Here is a 15,311-nt window from a genome sequence, read left to right as displayed (position 1 = left end):
AGATTACTAAATCTCCCTTCATGCATTAATTTGTAAGACTAATTCTAGTACCATCTATCCACTATTTCATTTTTTAAAAAAAATTAGCACCTAGTTTATACAAAGCAGTTTGGTAGGAACTGTGAAAAATTTATTGTTATTGTTATTGTTCACTTATGTCCAACTCTTTGTGACTCCATTTAGGGTTTTGTTGGCAAAGATACAGGCTTGGTTTGCCATTTCCTTCCCCATCTCATTCTACAGATGAGGAAACTGAGGCAAACAGGTGACTTGCCCAGGGTCACACAGCTAGTAAGTGTCAAGAGCCCAGATTTGAACTCAGGTCTATCCTGTCTCTAGGCCTGGCACTGTATCCACTGAGCCACCTAACTACCCCAGTAGGAGATACAAAGATATATACAAGGTACTCGGAATTTATTTGGGGTAAGGGTGGAGGGTGGACAAAATATATACTCACAGCCCTTTCATTTTACAGCTGAAGACAGTTGCCTCAGATTATCCAGATATGAGTTCCCCTAAGTTACACAGCTAGTAATGCAGGCCAGGTCCCTTGACTCCAAATTTAGTACTCTTCTCTATGCCACATTGTCTTTATAATTACTATCTTACTTTCTCTTTCAAACCGTAAGATATAAATATATAGTTTCATATATTTTTGTATGTTCTTGAATTATGTTACTTTAAATAATATCCTGAGCATGGTTTTACCCAGAGTATCTCTTAGTTCTTATATGTCCTTGATATTCTAATATTATGCTCATTTTTTCCCCTGTGAAATCAGAAACTATTACTACCTCATTATGAAATTTGACTTAAATTCAGTCAGTTATTACTAGAATGTCACCCTTATGCAGACAGAGACCTTCCTTGCCTCATTTATCTTTGACTGCTTCATAATGCCTAGTGAAGGGCATTTTATGTATTTATATACATACATATATATATATACATATATACATATGCATATATATATATATGTATACACACATCTATATCTATATCTATATATCTATATCTATATCTATATCTATATCTATATCTATATCTATATCTATATCTATATCTATATCTATATCTACATCTACATCTACATCTACATCTACATCTACATCTACATCTACATCTACATCTACATCTACATCTACATCTACATCTACATCTACATCTATATCTATATCTATATCTATATCTATATCTATATCTATATCTATATCTATATCTATATCTATATCTATATCTATATCTATGATGTGTAATAAATATTTGTTTAATTAAATTTAACATTATGGACATGTATGCCATATGTAATTTCCTAACAATTAGAGTGGTTTAAAAGTCAAAGGGGTAAACTCAAAAGATAATGGGTCCCTTTTCCTTGGATCTACTTAAGCAGAGACAGGATGACCATTTGAGTGCATTATAATGAGCATTCCTTTCATCTATGGCTTGGATTAGGGAGCTCCTAAAGTCCCTTCCAAATATTCAATTCTGTGATTATGTGACATGTTCTGATGGTTATTTTTAAAAAATCAAATTACTTCTTCAAAGTAAGATTTTTGGGAATAAAATGACAATATTCAGACACTTGGTAGCATATCTAGTGAAATGGTCATGCACAAATATACGAATATACTATTTCTCAATCATAATCTAGGGATGGATCAATATTCCACATTGCCTCAAGCAATATGGCCATTTTCCATTTTCCTCTTCCTCCCACAACAATATACTATTCTTATCAGGTTTTGGCAGGAACTCTACACTGTTTTCATTAACCTTCCAAAATTGTTGATATCAAAAGCAGATCCAAAATGGAGTATTTATACTTGGGGTCAAGTTATCTAGAAATATTTAATAAAATCTTAAGAGGGTTTTGTAAGGGTTGAAAATGGCATTGGGAGTTTTTATAATGGCACTTTTTATCTGATTCATATCTAATTAGTAATCATAATAAGCTTAATTTCATACATGAAAATATTGCTACATTCCCACTATCAGAAGAGGAAGCACTCTTGAGTTGTTTTTCCAGTAGTGTTGATGGATTTATCTGCACTGTCTTGCTGAGTTTTCCTTGTGACCACAGACACAATTTTTTAAGACAGCTATTCAATCTCAGAATTATATAATCTTTTAATAATGAATGAAGCAAAGCCAATCAGCATGTCTAGGGGATTGAAACTAGATGATCTTGGACTTATTAAAACCATGTTTTAAACAATTGAGCTAATCAGTCATAAAACAGTCTGGAACACATATAGGTAAAATGGATCTACTGTTGGAGAACCTCTATGTTAAAGAGATATCCTTTGCCACTGCTGCTGACTCTAGCAATCCACCGCCACGAGTAGAAGTAATACTAATGTAGTCTGCAAGAATGAAGCACTCTATCTTTTATTGACAAGTTCCTCTAAATATCTAATAGCTACCAATTCTTTTAAATAATATTTCCATATTATCTACATGGTTGCAAAAATAAATGATTTATCTTTGCCATCTTCTTCACATGACCAGTCATTGTTTATGGAATGCTCACTGAGTCAGTACTATGGAGGAGACAAAGAAATTGGGATCCTTGTGCATAAAAAGATTGCATTCTACTTGGGAATATATATTGTTCAGAAAGGAAAAAAAGAGGACTTAGACACGTAAAAAATATAAATCCAAAATAATTCACTGACATGGAACACTGTCTAATACAGGGGTGTCATCTAATTCAAAAGAGTGCTCTGTAGTGGAATGTAAATCAGAGAAGGCTTCTTTAAAAAGGATGAGAATTTAGAGCTGTGTTCTGGAGGATTATGAGAAGGAGGAAAAAAATACAAAAGCTAATTTTGTGAATGAAATTTGCCTGTCTTAACATCTTGGCTGGGAAAACCCATAATTCCGTTCTTAGCCCAAGCCTTTCCACCACCCATGAAGTTCATTGTTATTCAACAAGATAGGTCAGAAAAACACAAGGACAGCCTCAAGTACAAATTGAAGCAATTAGCAATTAACTGCTCCACATTCCCCTAGCACACGTTGTGCTTTCCTGCCTCAGTACCTTTATTCATGCTGTTCCTTCACCTTTAGTGCCCTACCCCAGTCCCATCTCCATCTGTCAAAATCAAACACATCATTCAAGGCCTATTGCATAATTTTCCTTCTCCTTTAAGCCTTTTTCCTGATCATCCCAGCTGGAAGTACCTACTCCTCTCCTCTGAAAGAGAGTGAACTCCATCATAGCACTCATCATATGCTTCTTTTTATTGTAGTTATTTGTATATGTATATAGATAAAGATGTATCTGCATATACACATATGTGTGTATACATGCATATATACTTAATATATTTAATTTCCTGAACTACATTTTAAAGTTCACAAGGTCAAAAGACATAGACTTTTGAATTTAAGGGGATTGTAGAGATCATTTAATCCAATTACTTCATTCTACAGTTAGGGATATCAAGATTTAGAGTAATGAAATGACTTGTCCAGATTCACACAGGTAGAAGGTAGAACTGAAACTTGAAGACAGTTCAGCTCAGAAATATTTGTTTAGTAGTTATTTTCAATATGCAGATCAAATTTATGACATTTAATCAAGGATGGGGTAACCGTAGAAATTGCTTTATTGGCTACAGCAAGAGCTACTCAAATACTGAGCTTAATACAAAAACTAGGGGTAGAAACAAAATGATCTATACATGCATATCATATAGACAGCTGGAAAACCATTTCTTCAAATGAATTACATGTAGAAGTCAGGTAGAGAGTGTGCTTTAATGTGTTTTTTGTCTTCATTTATTTATTTATTTATTTAATTTTGGCTATAGTAGGAATCTACTTATAGTAACACTTTTTCCCACTACCATGACCAAAAGTGATACCTGCCTTCTAAATTATATGATCATAGAAGACATTGAGCTAGAAGGGACCCTGAAATAATCAATTTTTACTCCTTATTTTATAGATGATAAAATGAGTCATGAAGAGATGAAATAACTTACATAAGGGCATATAAATAATAAATATAAAAGACTGAATTTGAACTTGGGTTCAAACAAGTGACTCCTGATTCATAGTTCTTTTTATTGTGCTGAGATTCCACCTAGGGGACATTTTATGCCCATTAAATTTTTTTTCCCATTTGATACAAACTATGGAAGCTATATCTTTGGCCTCATTAGCAACAAACCCAATTCAACTTATAGAGGTTTCTAACAGCATCTTTGAGCATGTCAACTCATGAGAACACAAGACTGAATGGAAAAAAAAAATAATTGGATTATAAGAAAAAACAGCCTAGGTATAAAAGTTCTGGGTAAGGAACAGTATGTATTCAGAGGTTTTCTTTGAACTTCAAAGCATGTTTCCTATTCCCCCCTTTCTCATTATGGTATAAATTGTTCATAACAGAATTGACTATTTTATCTGACATTGGTCTTAGAATGTTTTTAAGGAAAGAGTTTTTAATATAAAATATTAGCTGTAATTAGATTCATGCAAATCATAATATATTTGTCAGATAAGAAGTTAAATATAATATTGAATCTTTGCTTGTTGGAAAAAGATCTGGCTTAGTATAATCCTTTCATTACTAAATAGACCTTAAATCCTTCTGGGAGTATCCATCCATTTTCATGATGTTTTCTAAATGCTGAAGTTTATTTAAAGATCTCGTGATAGCTTCTGATCATTTCTTATAGGCAAAACAATAGAACAAAATTAAGGAACCTAAAGTATCCTAATAGATCAACCTAAAAATTGGAGATAGCCCATAATTAACTGACAGGTTTAAACCACCTAATTTTGACTGAATCTAATATTGCAGTCCTGCTTTCACAAAACTAGAAAACAAGCTGTCTATTTAAAAACAACAACAACGAAATCTACAAGGATCAAAAGCTTAGCAGAGAAATTATAATAAATTTAGAATAGAAGGGATTTAGTAAGTAATCAAGTCTGAAACATTTATTCTCCAAATGAGGAAACTGAGGCCCAGTGACATAAATGACTTGCTGAGTCACATAGTTGTAGAGTTAGAATTTGAAACTGACCACTTTTTTTTGGGGGGGGGCTATAAATCTCCTTGTACCTGTTCAAAGTGAGTGTTTCTATGATTATATAGATATGTGTGTATCATGTGTACTCTTTTTCAGGTATAAGATGGACTAGATGACCTTTGAGATCCCTGCCAGCTCTAAGATTCTGTGACACATTTGTCTCATTAAGACTGTATACCTTACGTAGATAATTTGTATTGATGACTTCTTTGGTAGCCATGAGTGAGACACACACACAACTTTTAAAAAATCTGATTGTAGGTTTTTTTTCACTTTGATCTCTCATTCATTCAATTCATTCATCTCTCTCTCTCTCTCTCTCTCTCTCTCTCTCTCTCTCTCTCTCTCTCTCTCCTCTCTGTCTTTATCTCTCTTCTCCTCCTGTATGCAAAGCACCATGCTAGGTATTAGTCATGGTGATGCTGGTGGTAGTGAAAATGTAAAGAGGATTCAGATAATGACTTTGGGTGGTTTTAAGTATTGTGCTAATAAAGTTAAGGCCATGAATTCCATAGAGGTTCTTGCCATCAAGGAACTGAAAATCTAGCAAGGCAGATAATAAATATGGTTGGATTGGTTGACTTCTGAGGTCCCATTCAAGCTGTAAAATCTTATGATACCAAAATTTATGATGTGACAAGTGTAATACAGAATAGAATATGATACAACTGTAATCTTATAGGTCACTGTTAGATTTGTGTCTGATGGAAAAAGATGAAAAGGTTCAAGTAATCCAAGTTCATAGTGATTTTGTTCTTGGAAGTATAATTATGAAACATATGAATGGCTTATGATAATGTCTCCAGTTAGAGAGTGGACTGGGAGAGGAAGGGTTGTTATCCTAGCCCTCCACTAAGAAAGGTCACTTTCTCTTACATTGCTATCAGAGCTGTCCTGAATTGCAAAATCATAAGACAAAAGGAAATGCAAAGACAGAGTCAACCACAGGTGTTTATGAAAAATGATGATAGATTGGACAGATACAATCTGTAACAGAATAAAACGACCTGATTCATAATTGGTTCCCATTGAACCTATCTGAAAGAAGAAAGGAGATGAGAGGTGAGATAAGCGGTGCCAGCTCCTCCATTCAATTTTTTTCGGCAGTCCGGTTACCTGAATGAGTACCATTTACTCCTCCATTCCCTACTACTTCTATTCCTGACACAATCTGACACTTCCCACTTCTTTAAGTTTCACTGCATGTTTTTGTGGTTTCACTTGAAGGCACTGGTTTGAAGAAATGAATTGTAGATGTCCTTAGCACCATCCACTGTTGTCACTCTGCCTTTCCACATATCAGGGGAGACCCCTTAATTTCCTTCTCTCTTTCTCCCAAGATCCTCCCAAATTCCTGTTATAGATGTTAGCTTCCTCTCTTACTTTTCTGGGAAGAAATACGACTTTTAAGGTCTTTTTTGGGATAACTCAACTCAGCTTTGCCAGAGTAGTTAAAAAAAAATTAGGACACAAATTCCTATGCCAGTTCTGTAGAAGGAAATACCATTCTTTTTTTATTAATTTATTTTGATTTATCAAAAATCACTTCCATAAGCTTTTGAGTTTAAAAATTTTCTCCACCTCCTTCCACCCTTCCCTCCCCAAGATGGTGCACAATCTGTTATAGGCTATATATATACATTCCTATTAAAAATATTTTCACAGTAGTCATGTTGTAAGGAAGAATTAAAACCAATAGGAGGAACCACAAGAAATAGGAAACAAAACAAAACAGAAGAAAAAAAAGTAATATGCTTCGATCTGCATAGTTCTTTCTTGGAAAATGGATAGCATTTTCCATCATGAGACTTTTGGAGATGTCTTAGATCCTTGCATTGCTGAGAAGGGCTAAGTTTATCAAAGTTAGTCATCGCACAACATGGCTGTTACTGTGTGCAACATTTTCCTGGTTCTGCTCACTTCACTCAGCATCAGTCCATATAAGTCAGAAAATATTATTCTTTTTTTTTTTTAGGCAGTTGGGGTTAAGTGACTTGCCCAGGGTCACACAGCTAGTAAGTGTCAAGTGTTTGGTCTGAGGCCGGATTTGAACTCAGGTCCTCCTGACTTCAGGGCCGGTGCTCTATCTACTGTGCCACCTAGCTGCCCCAGAAAATATCATTCTTAACTGGCCACGTCAGGAAATGCTTTATTGAGGAGGCAGCTTTTGAGCTAGGTTTTGAAGGATGGGTAGGACCAAACACATATGGGTAATTCAGGCTTGGGGACAAGATAAACAAAGATCTGAGCATAAGGCAGCACTGAGTGAAGAATGTTTGCTTTAGTAAGAGAGTAAAAAACACTTTGGTGAGAGAGAGGGTAACAGTGTGAGATAAGGTGAAAAAAGAAGGAGATTGTATAGATTTCTAAATGCTAAGAAGAATTATTTAGACTTTCTTCAGGGGTCAATAGAGTATGGCAGAAATGTTTTGAGCAGATGAGTAGCACAATGAGATTTCTTTACTAGGGTGATTAACCTAACAATAGAGTGAATGGCCAAATGGAGGGAAAAGAGTATGGGGATAGAAGAGGACACTATGTCAAACACATAGATTAGGGGGCATGATAAGGGCCTGTATCAGTGTGGTGGAAGTAGAAATAGAGAACAAATGTGACAGGACTTGCTATTTTACAAGGCATGGGGTGTGTGTGTGTGTGTGTGTGTGTGTGTGTGTGTGTGTGTGTATAATACCATGAATGGTTGAACAATGGAAGGACATTGTAAAGGCAGAAGAACAGTTGTCATGTCAAAAATTAAAAAAGACTACCACCACACATTTTGTTTGATTCATGGAAGTCATATAGTTTGGGTTTAAATTTGATCAGTAATTTCCATTAGTCCATAACTCCAATTTCTTAGCTGAATAAGAACTAATGCCCTTAGCAGGAAAATTCATTCATTATGGTCCTATTTATACTTCCATCATTAATAATAATCATTCATTATTTTAATGCCTTGACTAGAAGTATTAGTATGTGAAAACATTATTGTAGGATTCCTAAAACTTGTGAAATTCACATCTCTATATGAAAATGAATCATTTAAAAATTATATGCACACACTTACAAGCACTAAAAACTAATGAAGGTAGAGAAACTTGGCCCTAAGGATGTTTATTACTGACTCTACCTCTATGTTAACTAGTCCTTGTTAAATTGATTTGCCAACTGATCTTTGTTACTGTAGACTGTGTTTGGCCTTTAATTGGAAACATATAACATATGTCATACATGTAGACAGATCTGGTATCTACTATGTGTACAGAGGTAGGTTAAATATCGTGAGGGATATAGAAAAAAGTGAAGGTTTTTGCTTTCAAAGAACTTACAGTTTAGTTGAGGAGACAAGACTACCTATAGAAAATTAATAGAACAAAGTAGAAGGTAATAATTTCCTCAGTCTGTGGTAATGACTTGAAGTGCACTGAATTCAGAGAAGGGAAAGATTCGTGTGCACTGGAGTAGTCTAGGAATTGTTCATGAAAGATCATTACAGTAGAGTAATGGTGGTGGTTGTAATTGTAACTCACAGTTATATTACCTTAATCATTTTCCTTCTAACAATCCTGTGAGATAGGAACTATAACAACCGGGCTTGGAGTCAGAGAGTAATGATAATGGTAATAATAAATAGTTATAATAATTATATGTTTATATATCACATCATATCATATATATTATATAATTATATAGAAATATAATAATTATCATGGCTTTCATATATATACATATATATAGCTTTGCCAAACTTAAAATGAGTATATATATATATATATATATATATATATAATATATATATATGAAAATATACTAATTGATGTTCAAGACAAATCAATGGGCACAATATATTATTGTCCCCATTTTGTAGATGAGGAAAATGAGGCTGGTTTAGGTTAAATGACTTGCCTGTCAGGTTACACAGCTAGTAAGGGTCTGTGGCAAGATTTTCAGGCTTTCTTCCTCAGTCCAAGTCCAGGGCTCTGTCTCTAGCCACCCCTACTCTTCCTTTTATTATCTGTCTGATATTAGGTGAGTCATTAATTTTTCTTGGTTTCAGCTTCCTTTTCAGTAAAATAAGACTAGATCATCCATACGCTGCCCTACAACTGTAAATCTGTAAACCTAAGGGGGAATAGCCCTATTGGGAATGCTAATAATGACAATAAATAGCACTTGTTATTAATATGGAAGTTTAAGGCATGTACATTGCTTTACATACATGATCCCATTTCACCTGCCCTTGAAAGCTGGATGAAGAGTTTAGCTTTTATGTCACAGGAAATGCGTGGATGCATTACAGGTTTTGGAGCAAGAGAGTGACATGATCGAAATAGGGCTTTAAGAAAATATTCTGGCAATAGTATCCTGGACTGATAACAGCAGGGAGAAGCTGATAGTTTCATCTGATTTAAAAAAAATGGGAAAATAGGTGTTCAAAATAATTCTAAATTAAAATCATAATGTTTTAAATGAATAGAAACAATTTTGTTGTGTGTGGTTTTGAGGTAGGAACAGTGAGAAAAGAATGCCAGTAAATGTTGGTTCCTTCCATTGCTTAGAAGAGATGCCTTTAACTCAATTCTTAACCGCATCAGACTCTTTCTTGGGAGATTCTAGCAAATATTTCCAGACATTTAGAAAGAAGTCTGGTTGCAGGGAGAAGCTTCTGCAGCCTGGAAGACTTGGAGCAAGAAGAGAAAACAAAAACAAAACTAAATAAAATGTACAACTTAGGTTGTACTCCCCTGGGGAAAACATCAGACACACACACAGACACAGACACACACACACACACACACACACACACACACACACACACACACACACACGAAGATTTAAAAAAAGGAGAAAAATAAATCCTAATGTTAATTTTATATTGCTATTTCTTCTTAAAAGTGAGCTCAAACCTGGTCTAGACTCTCAGATTATGCACAAATTAGAGGAACCTAAATGGTGAGTAGAACAATGTCTTGAATATAGTTGGTACTTAATAAATTTTATCCAGTCAAAATATTACTGGTTAAATATAATGCATGAAATGGTGCCTGCTAATCTCTACAATTTATACAAATAGGTAAAATTTAGGAGCCTAATTGGATTTAGGAAAATTTTAGAAAGGGAACATCTATCTTTACTTTTGAAAAGTAATTTCAATTCAATTCAATTCAACAAGCATTTATCAAGTTCATTTTTTAAAAATCAGACATTTCTTTTGCTGGTCAACGTAAGTCCACATTATAGATTTTAAAGACCATTCTTAAATTAAGCTGATAGGGTAGCTCCTCCTGAACACTGATATTGTGACAGCTAGTAAGCCACATATCTCCATGTCAGTAAACTTTTTACCAAGCATTAAGTAGGCTCTTCAGGAAGAAAGGGATGTAGTTTGAGGCTATGGAAATAATCTATTATTTATTTTTCAAAAATTATTGCTATTTTTTTTGAGGCTAGATCTTCCTGTCTCACCAGAATGTAAGTACAATGGTCATTCACCAGCACAATACTACTGCACATCTCGTGACTTGATCCATTTCTCCCTTACTCCTCCATAAACACAAGCGGAAGCTATAACTCCCAGGTATTCATCTTGCTGATATGAGACGGTGCAGCCACCTGATCAGCTTTACCCTTAATGCAACTCAGAACTAACAAGTTCAGGCAACAAGGATTACAGGTCTATACCATCACTCTTGGCAAATAGTTTATGATATCACTTTTTCACACAATTAGTTTGGCATAATTTATTGTACCTATTTAGAAAACAAAAATTAAACCAAGAAGCTGTCTTTAAAATAATCTTTTGGTACCTTTAGAAGGATTCTTGTGTTAAACAATCTCAGTCACGTAAAATAGATCTGATATTAATTTTGAAGGCAAAGTCAACATTATGACACCAGGCCCAGCCAATCAGTACTGGGTCACAAGATTATAATTCCTATCCTTAACACTTAAATAGTATTAGACTCAAGTAATCAACACTTGGATTTCTTCTGTTCAAATGATCAAAACATTTAAAGTTAGTAGATCTCTGCTTTCAAAGTAGAAAATTCTTCTGCATTTCTTATTTGTGGCATTGCCTAATATGCATTATTTTAAAAAGTAAAATATTGTTAGCAAGTACATATTTGTGATGTTAATTTGAACTTTATTTTTTGCCTGTACTTTGGATAATGCTAATACTAGCCTTCTGAGAGTAGATATAGCTAAACATATGAAATTTACATTGGCAGGCAGGTGGAATAAATGACTTAATAGATTTGCTCAATTGCCTGTCCCTGGAGCACAATTCTTTTCTGACCTGTGTTACGTAGGATGAGCATCTGACCCATGTGGTTTAGTAATGCTAAGAGATGAAGGCATCTCGACAATATATAAGATAAATCATGCTATTGTGAAGAATAGGAACGTGTTTATTAATAGCCTACTGATGTCTAATTAATATATTTAATAGATCATTATAGAGGAGATTTAGGGTTTTTATTTTTCTCCTTATTATACCCCACCAGCGTAGAGGGAGAGAACACCATTTTAAGGGGTCAGCTGTCCAAATTTTTAATGCATTCCTGACATTCTTATTAGGCCATGTGTGAATTAGGATGCCCTTGATTAGCTTATATTCTCCATAAAAGATATTAAGACCACTTACAAATAGAATATTAAAAATCAGAGGAAATTACAATGAAAAGGGACTGACTACATCCAAATTAATGAAGTAGATGACCGTTATTGACCACTATTCAAAGGAGTAAACAGCAAACCATTTTTTTAAATTTTTACTTATGTTATAGTAAATAATTGGGCTTTTTTCTTTCATCAAATGACTTATTATAGGTTTGGCAGGTTCAAATTTTTTTTTTTACATCATGTAAGCACAGCTCTGATAATCTCAGGAGGTCCTATCCATTTCTATGAATTGATGATTATATGTAATGTTATTATGGTTTAATTTGGAAAACATCAAAGGATATGTCACATTTTATTTATTTCATATGGTGTTAGAATATTAATGCTGGATTTAAAGTCAGAGAACAGGAGTTTTCATCCTATCTATGCCTAGGACTAATACTATAATCTTGGGCATGTCGCTCAACTTTTCTGGCCCAAAATTTCCTCATTTTTAAAACATGAGGGTTTTGGACTAGGTGACCTCTAAGTTCCTTTTTAGCTGCAAATCATGACAATATGCAAGCATATCATTGCATTTGTTCACTTAGTATACTTTCCTCCCAGATATTTTAATGTTAAAATAAAGAGAGGGGGCAGAATTAAGGGGACACATTGTTCTTGTTATCTATTAGTTTAGTTGGAAATGAACTGAAAGGGATCAACTAATATAGCTGGAGGAACAATGTATCCCTTAAATTAAGAAAAAAAAGATTAGAATAGTTGAAGAGATATTGAAATACCTGTAAACACTTTTCCTTTTAATACCAGCAAATAGATTCTGATAAAATCTCATAAATTCATGAAATGGCAGTTCAGGGAGCAACCTTAAGAACTGATGATCTAGCCTACCCCTTCATTTTCCTCTTTATAGCTACTCTTAGAAAATATAGGTGTTGCTTCTCCTAGCTAGTCTTCCTTGATAAAACTTGAAGGATCTGTAATTTCTAAGTGGCTTCTAATTTCTAATTTCTAAGTTCTTCAACTTACGCAACTTCTGGATAATGATCCCAACTTCTATACAATGTTCAGATTGCCTAAGGGTTTGGCTGTGACTGAAAATCCATCACCCTTTGCCCACCTTGTTAATGAAATTCTCTAACTTTTAGGTAGCTGATCTGTAGGCAACATACCTACAGCCCATCAATAACTGGTAATTAAAGTTCTTCTGGCTTGTACCTGCCATCTCTGCTCTGAATCCACTTTCCCATCTCTTCTTACCAGCTGAACCATCCCCTTCTAGAACATGTGTTTTATGGGCAGAGTCACTTCCTTGCTATACCCAAGTGCTGGAGTGAAGCTAACTTGCTTGTACAACAGGCAAACAGTTCTCCAGAGGATATATTAATATAGAAGACAAAAAGGAAATGTCTCATATATATTTCCTCAAAATTTGGGGAGGAGAATTTAAGCCTAAATATCATATAACTGTATAACGTAAGAGATGGAAGGGAACGTACAGCCATGTTAATATATTACACAGATGAGGAAATTTGGGCCTAGAAAGGTAAAAAGATTATTTTTCCTAGGCTAAATATGGATTGGACAGCTAGGTGGCACAGTGGATAGAGCACCAACCATGGGGTCAGGAGGATTCGAGTTTAAATCAGCCTCAGACACTTACTAGCTGTGTGACCCCAGGCAAGTCACTTAACTCTGTTTGCCTCAGTTCCTCATCTGTAATATGAGCTGGAGAAAGAAATGGCAACCCACTCCAATATCTTTGCCAAGATAACCCCAAATGGGGTTTTGGAGAGATGGACACCACTGAAGTGACTCAGTAACAATAGCAAAATATGAGGTTAAGGGCTGAATAATTAGATTCTGTATTAACAAAGTGTGGTCTAGGGGGTGAGAAGTTGATCTCCAAGCCAGGAAGACAGAGTTTAAATCCTACTTTTGATACACACTAGTAAAGTCCTTTAACCTCTCAGTGCTCTAGACAACTCATTACAGTCATTATTTACACTGAGAGAAGGAATTTCCTTATATAAGAATTCTGTCTATGCATGAGGCAAACCATACTAAGTGTTTCCCTCAATATTCAATGACATCCCAGGACTACTCTTTAGTGCTAATCTTATTGCTGCCTTGACTTGACCTGAAAGCTAGGTCTTCCTTTTCTTGGCTCATTAAAAAGCTGGTACCTGCCATCTCTACTCTGAATCCACTTTCCCATCTCTTCTTACCAGCTGAACCATCCCCTTCTACATTTTGCTTAAATTTTTTCCTACCCCAATTCTGTAGATAGGGAATTAAGTTTAAATTATCAGAAAAATGCTGAAGAGATTGAAATGAAGTTGAAGAATATTAAGAAGCATAGTAAACCTTATTTTCTTCCCTACTTTAAAAATGTTTCTCAGTTTCTTAAGGCGAGAGGTTCTTATTAATTCATATCATTTGCAGCTGGTGACTTTGGTTCAGATTTTAGAGTACACTTTTTAAAAATTAATTTCAATCAGCAAACATTTATGCTCTATTGTTCTCACCAATCTCAGCCAAGTAAATGAAAAAAAAACCCAGAACATTGTATCAAATATGCATAATCAAATAAAAGAAATTCCCACATTCTCTTAATCCAAAAAAAAGTGTCTCATTCTTCATTATAAATACGTCATCTGTCTGTCAGGAGTTTGGTACTCTGGATTTATGGTTGATATTGCCTTGACCAAAGTTCTTCAATCATTCTGAGTCATTTGTCTTTACAATATTTTTATTGTATGAATAGTTCTGGTTTTGCTCACTTCACTCCAAGGTTTCTTTTAACTCATTCATATATGAAAGTGCTAAAAAAAGAATGCAATGGTACATTTTGACTGTGCCCTGGTAATTCTCAGAGACTTTTAAATAGTAGAAGAATTGCTAGTCTGCATTTTTCTCCAAAACCATGAAGATCACAGGTCCAATTAATGGTCCTAGTTGGTGGGAGTAGAAGAAGGGAGGATAAAATTGGGAAGTTGTTTGAGTACAATTAAAAAAAACTGTTAGAAATTCTAGAAAGAAGGACTGGGGGCAAGGTATAGTTAATAGGAATTTAGAACTCAGTGTAGAATATCACTGAATGTCTTAAGCATAAAACTTAACACTTTTTTTGGGGGGGGGGATTCTCCCCTTCTGTAGTGAAGATGATTTAGCATTTTAAAGACTGGGCTGTCTACTGTCTAAAGTAAAGAACAAATATGTAAGTCACAAACTGTGCTTCAGTTTGTACTCTCCAGTAAGAAGATCTTTGCTTTTGGGGGAATTCTTGTGCTTTGGTTGGTTTTGTGAGAATACCATGATTATTTGTATATTCTGGTGTTAGCAATGGATAGCTAAGCCTGGAGAATTTTCTCTACCCCCTAAAGTCTGGGGTCTGGGTCGCAAATATTTTATATAAGATGGACTAGACTCTATCAATAAAAAGATTTGTTCTGTGAAGTTTGAATTCAATCAAAGGGCTGCACTTGAGAACCTAGAGGGCCGCATGTGGCCTTGAGCCCACAGGTTCCCAACCTAGACTACAGGATGGGAAGACCAGAAGGTAGATTAAAGTGGAGGAAGATCATTCTGGCAACAAATATACTTATAATCATTATTTTAATAAGTATTATTTAATCA

At 34.7% G+C, this 15,311-nt stretch overlaps 1 protein-coding gene across 4 annotated transcripts in view; it reads left to right on the top strand.

Moving 5' to 3' along the window:
- Positions 1–15,311, top strand: part of DACH1 (dachshund family transcription factor 1) — a 486,728-nt gene that overhangs the window by 184,443 nt on the left and 286,974 nt on the right. The gene's annotated exons all lie outside the window — the stretch shown is intronic.

This window comes from Phascolarctos cinereus, unplaced genomic scaffold (assembly GCF_003287225.1).
Source record: "Phascolarctos cinereus isolate Bilbo 61053 unplaced genomic scaffold, phaCin_HiC Scaffold_7;HRSCAF=346, whole genome shotgun sequence".
NCBI lineage: Eukaryota > Metazoa > Chordata > Mammalia > Diprotodontia > Phascolarctidae > Phascolarctos > Phascolarctos cinereus.
The sequence above is the reverse complement of the archived record's forward strand: the minus strand, read 5'-3'. Positions and strand labels throughout refer to the sequence as shown.